The sequence below is a fragment of the Chlorocebus sabaeus genome, chromosome 15 (assembly GCF_047675955.1).
Source record: "Chlorocebus sabaeus isolate Y175 chromosome 15, mChlSab1.0.hap1, whole genome shotgun sequence".
NCBI lineage: Eukaryota > Metazoa > Chordata > Mammalia > Primates > Cercopithecidae > Chlorocebus > Chlorocebus sabaeus.
Genome location: NC_132918.1, coordinates 73,553,628 through 73,565,992, shown reverse-complemented (window position 1 = coordinate 73,565,992; position 12,365 = coordinate 73,553,628). Strand labels below are relative to the sequence as shown.

The 12,365-nt window shown below is 33.6% G+C and overlaps 1 protein-coding gene across 4 annotated transcripts in view; it reads right to left on the bottom strand.

Moving 5' to 3' along the window:
• Positions 1–12,365, bottom strand: part of CMC1 (C-X9-C motif containing 1) — an 82,381-nt gene that overhangs the window by 25,952 nt on the left and 44,064 nt on the right. The window lies entirely within an intron of this gene.

Sequence of the window (12,365 nt, the reverse complement as noted above, 5' to 3'; positions counted from 1 at the left end):
CTGTAGAACCTAGGACAGAGGAATTAAATGGAGACTTTTCCCATCTCTAATTCCACAGGCCTCATTCTCTTCCATGGTCCTATGAGGCTGCCACAGTAATGGTGGCTGTAGTACATTTCAACAGGGATTCAGATGGGCCCTTAGCTAAAAGTTTACATTTTCTTTAAGCCCACACTGATTGTCTTAGGGATCAGTTACTAAACCTCTCTAAATGTATGCTGCAAGAAGCACTTTAGGTAAGAATGTTTCATTTGAATGGATGCTACTTTAAAATGCTAACTTACCAAATATGTATTCAGCTATCAAATAGTTTGTCTGTTGCCCTCAAGAAGTCTCCAATGGACCAGCAAGGCAGTGACATATTTAAAATTAAACAAAGAAACAAATAAATAAATAAAATAGCAATTCTGGAAAGATGGCAAGAAACATCACACAGCAGTAAAGACTGATGGCCCAAGGAGGCCACATAAGTAACTAATAAGAGTTTGAAGGTGGAAGGGCTCACCACAGGCTACTAGAAGGGCAGCACAAAATTCAAGCAGGTATTCCCACATTTGCAAAAACAGATGGAAGAGTGCCAAGAAATGTAAAACAACAAACATTACTTTGTTTCCCTATTACTCGATTAAATAATCAGAGAATACAAACAATGAAATAATTATTTAAAATATTTCTAACAAGTTTGCATTGTTAGAATTCAAGATAATAGATGTTAAATAAGTCAAAATCATAGCAGTTGGTCTTAGAAGCTACTTAGAAGACATTTTTAAATAAGAATTTACTTGTGTTCTACATTTTATTAGTAACTTTTATTAAAATAATAAAAATAAACAATAAGACACAACTCATCTCAGGATCTGGAAATCCTGTTATGAAAACAAAAGAAAGTAAAGAAAGTGGCTGTCACAGTTTTATTGTTAAATTCCACAAAGAATATTTTTAATTTTAAAACAGAATGTCAACAGGGTTGATTGAAATAAAGAGAAAGAAATTAATGCTAAATAATTACTAAGGAAGTTTTATTTATGGAAATGAATAATTCAGTGTTTTACAAAGTAAATTCAAGCAGCAGCTGCTTTGCTGACATTTAAGCTTAAAAGAGCTTCCTCAAAAATGTACAAACTTTAAAACTAATGAATCATCATATTTTTTTAATGTCGAACATTAAAAAAACTTAGAAGTTATTTCCTAAGTCATCTGGTTTTAGTGTAAAATATTACATGGTTACAATGGTGATCAACCAACCATTTAAGGAGTCTCAGCATTACATTTTTCATAGGAAGTATCTGTCACATTCTAGTTTACTGAATATATGCAAAGTTCCTGGCCTGTTTAGTCTTACAACAGCTGGGGGCAGAGAGTAATTCAGATTTCTAACAATCTGTTCATATGTATGTGTACTCAGGGTTGTATTTTAAACTGTATTTCTTACTATGTTCCAGGTGAAAAGAAATGGAAAGTAATTGGTTTAGGGCATGAAAATTCTTATTCTATACAATAGGAGAAAAAGATCTCAAATAATACAGTTGACCCTTGAACAACACGGGTTTGAGTTGCACAGGTCCACTTATATGTGGGTTTTTTCCCCCCAATAAATACCATTCCTTATCTGGGGGTTCCATATCCACAGTCAAACACAGACCAAAGATACAGTATTAATGGGATTTAGGTTTTCGTTTCCTGGGGAGGGACGGGCATCCTGTAACTAATCCCCTGTGGATAATGAGGGACAACTGCATATTCTTAATCCATTCTTTTGTTAAATATTTACTGAACATTTCTATGTACCAAGCCTGTTTTAGGTTCTAGGGATACATGAGTAAAACAAACCAGATCCCTTATTCTAAAAGGAGTATTGTGCAGTATGTTACAATGTGGTAAGAGTTACAGAAAAAGAGAGAGAAGTTAAGGGGTGTGGGAGGTTATAGGACGAAGGACCTAGTAGGTTACATTTTCAGTAGGGTCATCCAGGTAGGCTCCTCTAAGGAGATTCTTGGGGGAAAACTTAAAGGAAGTGAATAAATCAGTAACATAATTTTTATAGCCAGTGATGTGATACAGATACTGAAGTTTCTAATTCTATACAAGACATTTTTTTTAAATATTTTCAAGGAAAATGGGCATGAAGAAAAAAATAACTGTGGATAAGAACAAATTTTCATATGAATTCCTAAACACAATATGGATAAGGTAGCCTAGTCTAAAGAGAAGGCATAGCTACTAATGCCAATGTAGAAGTACCTAAGTTACTCTTGTGGGAATCAGACAGGGCTTAATTTCACAATGTCACTAAAATGAAAGTAAAGACTAAGGAGACAAAAGACATACATTAAAAAATGGCTTACACACTTAAGAGTAAAAATGAGCTCACGTTAAAATGAATCTGTTAGAAAAACATTATTCACTAAGGGTATTTCTGGGGTAGCACAGGGTGAACACTACATTCTTTGCTCCTTCAAGTCTACAGATTGTTTTGTTTTGTTTTCATAAAGTAGTAATAATAATAATCAGCACCGTAAACTAAGCATCTATGTAACTTCTCCATGGGCAACAAAGAAAGAAGGGTTCAGTTACTACCCAAAGCCTGAGTTCTAATATAACTAGCTCTCTGAGTAATAGGCAACATGAATCCTGTCTGATGTTTTGGACAAATCTAGAAGTAACCACATTAGCATGCACTAAGAACCTAAGTCCTCTATTTTACCTAACTCAATGAATGCAAACAGATTTCCTAAAGTGAAAATGGGAAAAATAATTAAAGAACCACAAGTTAAAAAAGATTTTTTTAATTCATAAAAATGACTGAAATACAGTGAATTTAGGATTTCTGGTATTATTACTTTATGTTGACTTTAACTTCCCTATATCAGTTTCCATTAGCTTTTTAACTCACTAACTAAAGCATTTTATTTTTATTTATGTAATACAAACAGATTAATAAACTTCTGGTACTCACTACTGTTTATGTAGCTATATAAGTTCCTCCTCTTACTTAGTTTGTGAAATCCTATGGAAAATTCTCCCAAATCCATCTAACATCTGCAATGTTTCACAAAAATTTATTTATCCTGTATTGTAAAAGAGAAATATTTATTTCACATGACAAAAAGGAAATACTACCCCTAAATTTTGCTACTTAACAATTACACAATGTGCAACTTTAGAAGCCAATTCTGTAAGAAAATAAAGCAATTATAAAAATTTTTCCCACATTAAGGGGGGTAAATTTTGTATACATAACCACTGAATAAAGTTCTCCTGACTGCAATTCATTTATATAACTTTTTTGACAGAGCTCACTCACGTAACTGCTCCACAGTTATGTACCATTAATAGGCATACTGAAGTTATGGTAAAGCAGATGATCCTGTTACAGCACCTTCTATATAACCAGACATTAATATTTTAAAGGCCATTTTACAAAAATCACTGCCTAATATTTATTCTAACCAATTAAAATGAGTTCTTCAAAAATAGCAATTATTCTCTTCTTTTATTTGAAATCTATTTAGTTCAAATTTAATCTTACATGTAAAATATAAAAGGTAATAGGAAGAAAATTAACAAAGATTTTACAGAACTAAAAAGGTTTTCAAGTTAAAAAAAGAATACTTGTAGCCAGGCACAGTAGCTCACACATTTAATCCCAGCATTTTGGGAGGCTGAGGCAGTTGGATCGCTTGACCTCAGGAGTTTGAGACCAGCCTGGCCAACATGGTGAAACTCGGTCTCTACTAAAAATACAAAAATTAGCCAGGCATGGTGGTGGGTATCTGTAATCCCAGCTACTTAGAGGCTGAGGCAGAAGAAACACTTGAACCCAGGAGGCAGAGGCTGCAGTGAGCTGAGACCACACCACTGTACTCCAGGATGGGTAACAGAGCGAGATTCCATCTCAAAAAAAGAAAGGCTACTTTTAAAAGATGTCTGTTTTGTTTTAAAATCTAGAATCTAAGCCTCAAAAGCAAATTTTCATTAAAGACGAATATCTTCTTGATATCTTACAATCATCTACCTCAAACTTAATGTGTCCAGGTTCACTGTTTCTTTCAAATCATTTGAAATCAAACTCCTGGCATCATCATGTTTCTCTTCAGTGGTCTTCTCTTCAGTTACCAAGTTCTGCCAAAGCTCCCTTTGATGCTTCCCGTTCTCACTGTCACCTCCCCGGTCACCCGGAAAAAAAAAAAAAAAAAAAAAAAAAAAAAAAAAGGTCCCTCTATTTGTAGCTTAATCAAATGGAAAGCATCCCTTTTTTCTAATATCAACTCCTCCATCCAGCTTGAGCCCATACACAGAACCACCACGGTTTTTTATCTCTCATGTCACCCAGGCAGACACGGGGAAGAAAACAGAACTATATGAAATTAAAAGGATGCAAAGTAATAGAACTACTGCCCTTACGTACCCACAAAATTATTATTTAGAGATGTGTAGGAAATCACTAAAGGCATGATTAGCATATATAGATATAAGAGAGAACTGATTGGAGATTCAAAATACTCTCAGTAGTATGGCCAACCAGGGCAAAAAGTGTTTAAAGGTAAAATTTACTTGGATACATGCGAATTCCTACATTTAGGTTAAAAATACTTCCAAGTTTTAGAATAGAATGACATTTTATAAATTCAATGTGAATCAATAACTTGATGAAGTACGACAGAACAACTAAACCAATCTTAATTATCAGTGCCGCAATCACAACTGCACGGAACTCACAGCACATCTATGTTCATTTCTGCAGACCATATTTTTAGATAAATCTTGATAAATAAGTACGCTCCTATGGAAAGGCAATAAAGAGATTAAAAGTCTTTTTAAAAACCATAATGTTCACAAACACCATATTATATACTAACCACATCTTAGAAATCTACCTAGGGCATCTATGGCAAAACAGAAAATATTTAAATTTAGCCAGAAAAGAAAACTCAAGAAAGGGAATGAGACTGTTGTCACTAAAGTAAGCTGAAGTAAAAATCTAGGTGACCTTAAATATAAGAGCTTAGGCTTGATCCTACAAGCAGTGGGGAATGACATAAACTAAACTGATCAGTTCAAAAAGCTTTACCTAGCAACAACATTTAGGATAAGGGTAAAATCAGGGAAGAAGGAGAAAAAGAAATTTTCTAGATAGAAAAAAACTAGTCTTCATGCTAATAAAACAACTGAAAAGATATTGAAGGCAGTTTTGGGTAAAACTGCAAGATATTGTAAGCTCTTAAACTCTTCCTCAATATTCTATAAGATAAACAGAGTTTTAAAAAGACAAAAATTGGCTAGCTGCCACTATGCCATAAAAGGGGGGTAGTATCATACTACAAATTTCGAAAAGTAGGAAAAAAGGAAAGATTTTGGCAAGACTCAGCACGCCATGGATCCTAGCCCCTAGAATGCACTAGGGAAAGAAATGAGTTCAAATATCTTGCAAATTTCCACTAAAAAACACTCCTCGTTTTTGAGAGAAGTAGACTAAGGGCATAAATAGCCCAGAGAAAAATAAAACAAAACAAAAGAAAAACATTTAGTATAAAAAAACCTCTACCCACCTTCAAAGGATTTCAGCAGGGGCTAGAAAAACCACCAGGGTATGCCATTTTTCAGGGATCCACACTTAATAGAGAAGATAACCCAAAGGTAACCCCACAGAAAAGAGGAAACATTCCTGAAGGCTACCTAACAAAAACAGTGCATTGGCCATGTGCTCCCTCTCCCCCTCCCTCAGGCTTCAGGAAAGTACATAAAAGAACACCCCAGCCTTCACAATATAGCCCACAGGAGAAAACAAACATCAGAAAAAGGTGGCAGAAGTGTTAAAGAGCATTCACCCACAATTTTTCAGAGAAGCAGCAAGGCAACTCTGCAAACATGCCTAAGGAAAAGAAGATTCATCTCAAATGTCACACTCCATTAGAACTTAATAAAAACATAAATTCAAGAAAACTAGACTTCAAGGAATAGTTGATAAAACAGAGTGAGATGACAGAAGAGATAAACTGAAGACCAAAACAAATCCATAACAGTGCTAATAAATATATCAGAAACATAAAACGAATAGCATAGACACAGCTAAAATTCAAATGAAAAATTATATTTAAATTACCCAAGATAATCACAGTAAATATCACGGGGGAAAAAAGGTTAATACAAACACAGAGAAAACCAAGGCATGGTAGGCAACTATTGTGGAAGATGGCTTCCAAGATGGCCTCCAATGATCCCAGCTTCCTATTGTTCATGTCCTTCATGTCCATGTCACCCCTCCTATTAAGTAGGCTAAACCTAGTGATCTGTTTCTAACCAAGAATATGGTAATGCAGATAGGATGTCACTCCCTATGACTGAGTTACAAAAGGCTGTGGCATGTCTTACCAGATGTTCTCTCTCGTCTTCTTGGCTTGCATGTTTTGATGAAGTAAACTGCCATGTGGAAAGGGCTCATGAGGGAAGGAAGTGAGGCTATCAACCCAACATTCTACAGGAGACTGAATGCTGCCAACCATGAGTGAGCTTCAAAGCAGATCCTTCCCCAGTCAAGGTTTCGGATGAGACCACAGACCCTCCTTAGCCAACACATCAATTGCAGCCTTGTGAGAAACTGAAGCAGAGGACCCAGTTGTCATACCTAGATACATGCCTCGCAGAAACTATCAGATTGATAAATATGTGCTCTTTTAAGCCACTACATTTTGGAATAATTAGTTATGCAGTAAATAACATCAAATGTTAATCTTTGTTTTAAAGTTCCAAGGATGATTGGTTATCTCCGAGGAAAAAAATTCCCCCCAAAAAAGGAAACAAAAAACATTTTAAATTACAATTTAGGAAAAGTTTTCTGATGGAAAAAAAAAAAAAAAAGTACAAACCAAAAGGGCACAGTATGTTCCAGAAAGAACTGATACAAGATATATCCCAGTTAAGCTTTCAAACTCAAGGATATAGAAAGAATTCTTCTAGGATCCAACCAGAAAAATCACGTCATCTATAGTAGGATGATTGCAAGGTGGGGTGGGGATGAAAATCAGGCTGCTCTCAGACTTCCCAGAGCAACATTTAATGTCATAAAATACTGATGTAATGTGTATCTACAAAGTTCTGAGGTAGAGAAAATACGACCTGACAATATTATATCCACTCAACATGTCACAAATGCATACGGCAACAAGCAGTCATTCCCAACCATGAACGATATCAAGGATTCTAGAACCCAAAGACTCTTCTTAAATTAACTATTGGCAATAAAATCAAGCAACGGATCAAAAAAAAATTTTAAAGACAAAATGTGATGAGCACTGGATTTATAGTTACAGAAAAGAATATAAGTATTATAAGTTATGACAATGTAAAATTACAACTTACAGAAACTGGGACCTGAAAGAGAAAAGATGGAGGAAGTATAATTGTACTTTCACACACAGGAATCACTCAATACTGTTCAAAATTAGAATATGGAGTTAAAACATAATTACTGAACCTTGTCAGTGGGTTTCATAATATGTTTTCTTATGATGGAGGCAAGTAACCTTTTATCAAGAAACATTTACATAAACTTTAGCAAACCTTTTGTTTTCTAAATTCCACTAAAAAAATAGTGTATATAATATAATCCCTTTGTATTATCCTTTTGTTCCCAGAGAGATGTCTATATTTGTGAATGGCAGAATTTAGAGTAATTTTTGGAAGGCATTTCATATTTTCTGTATTACTTATATGAATTGAATAAAAGCATGATGTTATTTTCCCCCACAACAATAAAATGCAGGAAGGAAGGAAATACTGAATGCCTGAACTAGAGTAGATGTATTGAAAATGAAGTCTCACATACTGTTAGAAAGATTCCTGCATTGGTAGTAGTTAACCTCACAGGCTTCATCTAACGTTTCTGAGATCACAGACTTTCTCCCTAAATAAAGATCTTTGCAGCATAAAAATCCCTGTTTTCCATTATATGAATTCTAAAATTCTTTGCCTGGCTTTCAAGGAGCACCAAAATATGACCCTAAACAGCAACTAAATTGTTTTATATAATTAAACTAATCTTCTCATTGTCCCACAAATATCTCATGTTATACTTGGCTTTTATATCTTACTACCAACTTGGAATATCTTCTAAATAAATAATTTAGGTGTTTCCATTTCACAGACTATTCCTTCCCCAATACTTAGTAAGATAAACAAAATGAATTTTAAAAGAAACTATCTAAATGTTGCCTAACTAAAGTTTATTTTCTACACAAAATTCTTCCTTAAGTCTTAGAATTTAACTAAAATATTCTTTCAGAATTTTTAGAGTACTCAGAGACTTTTCTATATTGAAACATAACTCTAAATTAATACTGCTTTGCAGACTGTATTAGTCTTAATTCAAAAACTTTAAAAAAACTCAAAGATATAAAAATTTTAAAAATATATTAAGAAACTCATCAAAAAATTAAAAAGAAAATAAAAGAATGATACAAATAGACCTGACTGGAAATATGTTCTTAAACCTCTGAGATGGTCTTCCCAACTAAATATTTCATGTTATATATTTTTAAAAGATAAGATTATGTATTTGTATAAAATGCTACAGTTTACAAAGTGTTTTAATAATCACTTTTTCATTTACTTCCAAAAACAATCTTACAATCATAATTATCCACAAAGGGACTGTGAGTATACTTAAAAACAAGAAACTATAAAAATAAAAATTATAAAAAATATTAGTCAGTATGAAACAATTTATCAAACTTATCACATAAATATATTCATCATAATCCTCTTTAACGACACAAAGCTACATTTGCAAGTAAGCAGCTAAAGCTTTCTTTTTTGTTTTTCCTCTCAACCACGATTTAAATGTTTGTATTCCTTATTTTAATATCCAACACACAGTCAAAATGTGGCAGTTGCAGTTGTACATTTACCTTCAATAGTAACTATAAAACCTAAAATCATTTTTAACTGGGTCCTTCAGTAAGAGCCAAAATTTCCTAAAGAAACATTTAACACTTAATGTTACATTTATGGTAATGAGAAAGAGCAAGGTTAAGTCAATGTAAAAATGAATAAGCTTTAATGATATTCTTAACAGGATCTCCAGATACTTCTACCACAAGATGGAGATAAAGTAGATGTATTTACATATGTCAAAAATATATAATTTTATTAAATTATTTGATATCACTTGGCTCACAATCAGAAATATATGCTAACTTTATGATAAAGGTAAACTCACTTCACATGTGGTCACTTTTAAATATTTCCAAAATGTTCTTTTAATAAAATATAGACATATAACATTTTCATGTTTCATTTGACACAGGAAACTGCCAGCATTAAGGTATTTTTAAAAACACATTGAAGAAGATTCATATATCAATACCAGATCTGTTCAATAAATTTTTTTGTAATGATGGAAATGATTGATGTCTGCATTGTCGAATGTGGTATCCACAAGTCACATGCAGCTACTGAGCATTTGAAATGTGGCTAGTACCTTATGAGACTCAATTTTAAATTTTATATAATTTTAATTAATTTAAAATTAAATAGCCAATGTGACTACTGGCTAATATACTGGACAGCACAGAGCTATATTATAGCCAATTTAATATTTTAATATATATCAAAATCTAATCATGGTTTTCAGAGTGTAAAATAACACATAAAAACTGATCTTTAAAAATAAAATTACTATAAATCAATGATAAAAATGAAAGATTCTGACCATTAATAATGGAGATTTTTCCAAAATCATCAGGAAAAAATATAGAAAAGCTCAATATAACTATAACGATAAAAATAAAAACCAATATATATTAAAAAGAGTAAAGTTTACAGCATCCTTCAAAGGGAATAAAAGAGCATATATTAAAACACACAAATCTTTTTAAAGTATACCAATAACCACGTAAATTTCCAAATTTAGTATAGAAATGGGTTTAAATATTTAAAATATGTAACTATCTGCAATTACAATAAACCTATTTACTGTTTACACAAGTCAAAGTTAACATTTTCAATAATAGGAAAAAAAATTTGCTCCCCCTTACCAAAACAGTAGGAGTCTAACTCTGCAATTACAAAGTAGAGCACTTTGCACCAGAGAAACATTCCAACATAAATTATGTGGACCTCAATCAATGCAAATTGGGCATCAATTAAACTAGACAGCCAGTAGCCATTCTGTTTCAAACTGAGAGAAATAGTCTTACTAATCCAGACAAAGATGCCAATCAAAGGTGCTGAAACCAAAAGGAAAAGTTTCATGATGATCACTTCTCATAAAACGTAAGAGAGGATTCATGAAGAAGCCACTTCACTGGAGTCTGTTCTTGGATTTGGGCAGAATAAGGGAGGAAGCTGATTTAAAAGTGCTATAGAGGTGACACTGAGAAGACAAAAGAGTGCTAGAAAGAATCTGAGAATTGGACACCAAATAATACCTGAAAATGTGTTGATGGCTGGGTTATTCCAGCACAAAAGCCCTGACTTTAAAATTATGCAAACAAAAAGGATATTTCATTAAACTGTATATTACAAAAATGGGATATATTCTTCTCTTTTGCCATAAATAATCAAAACTAGCTTTTTAATGACCAGTCAGGTTCTAACAGAAAATGAAAAATAGGCTCCCACATTCAGCAGATCTACCCTTCCCCCAAGATCTCAGTAAATTATTTCTACATGTGCTGTGTTAAAACTGAACCCCTAGAGGGCAACTGAGCTTCAATCTTTACTTCATAATACATACTTCAGTTCCTCAGCAGTTTATAGATACCATGACCTACTTCCTTGTATCTTGGAATTTTTCCTTTAATACAAAAAGGAAATGAAAAGAAGAAAATTGATATATTCCATTCACTAATGCAAAATATCATTATGTAATACATTCTTTAACAGCAATCATTCAACGATGAAGACTATGGTACAAATAGGTGTATTCCTGAATAACAGACATCATAAATGAATATCTGAATATTAACACTCTCAGTAGGAATCATGTAGCAGATAGGAAAGACATACTTAACAAGTCTATTTAATATAAACGTTTTGCATAACTTTACTTTCACTAAATGACATGTTAAAATGTATAGGGAAAAAAGTGAAGAATCCAATTCCTATAACAATTACCCCTATATAAACTACCCAGTATAAAACACTACAGGAAAAGCAATGTTTCTTCAAAGTCAAAATATCAAGAGGTTCCTTACTGCCCAAATAAGTTAACTCTATTTCATGAGGAGGAAGTATTGATATTCAAACAGGCCCACATAAAATACTGACATAGCAAAAAAAGTTATTCTATCAATATAAAAATGTACTAGCTAGCAAGGCCAACAATGATATCTTAGATTTAGTCTTTTTTAATGAAGCTCAAAAATTGGACATATACAAGTATAAAATGTATATACCAAAAAAGGTAGCATAAAAGAAAATGCTGCCGGGCGCGGTGGCTCACGCCTGTAATCCCAGCACTTTGGGAGGCCGAGGTGGGCGGATCACAAGGTCAGGAGATCGAGACCATTCTGGTTAACACGTTGAAACTCCGTCTCTACTAAAAATACAAAAAATTAGCCAGGCATGGTGGCGGGCGCCTGTAGTCCCAGCTACTCAGGAGGCTGAGGCAGGAGAATGGCGGAAACCTGCGAGGCAGAGCTTGCAGTGAGCGGAGATCGCACTAAAGCACTCCAGCCTGGATGACAGAGCGAGACTCCGTCTCAAAAAAAAGAAAAAAAGAAAATGCTAAGAATTTACCTGGACAATATACAGAATAATAATTACTAATTGATAACTTGGTCCAAAAGTCATGTGTGTTTTTTTGTTTTTTTTTTTTTCACTTTTTATTTGTATAGATGTAGGGGGTACAAGTGCAGCTTTGTTAAATGGATATATTGTGTAGGGGGGAAGTCTGGGCTTTCAGTGTAACCATCATCTGAATATAGTACCCTGTACCCAATAGATAATTTCTCATCCCTTACCCACTTCCTACCCTCCCATCTTTCCTGGTCTTCAATGTCTATTATTCCACTCTCTGTACCCTTATATATACATTACTTAGCTTCCACTTATAAGTGAGAACATGTGATATTTGACAGAAAGTCATTTTTTTAAAAAACCCAGTAAGACTTTTACATAATCAACTCTCTTTAGCTGTATATATTTTCTACAATATGTATTCGCTAACTGGAACAAAACTGTAATTCCATCCCTAAACAGCTTTTGAAGCTAAGTATGTATTGTGTGTCACCACACAAGTCCTTTCTCCCCAGCAGAGCAGGTCACCAGTACCTCCTTAGCTACTGTGCTCAGCGACAGAACCATCATCTTGGACAGAGAATACACGCACATGCTGGTTAAAGACTCTTTCTCCATGTCACAAT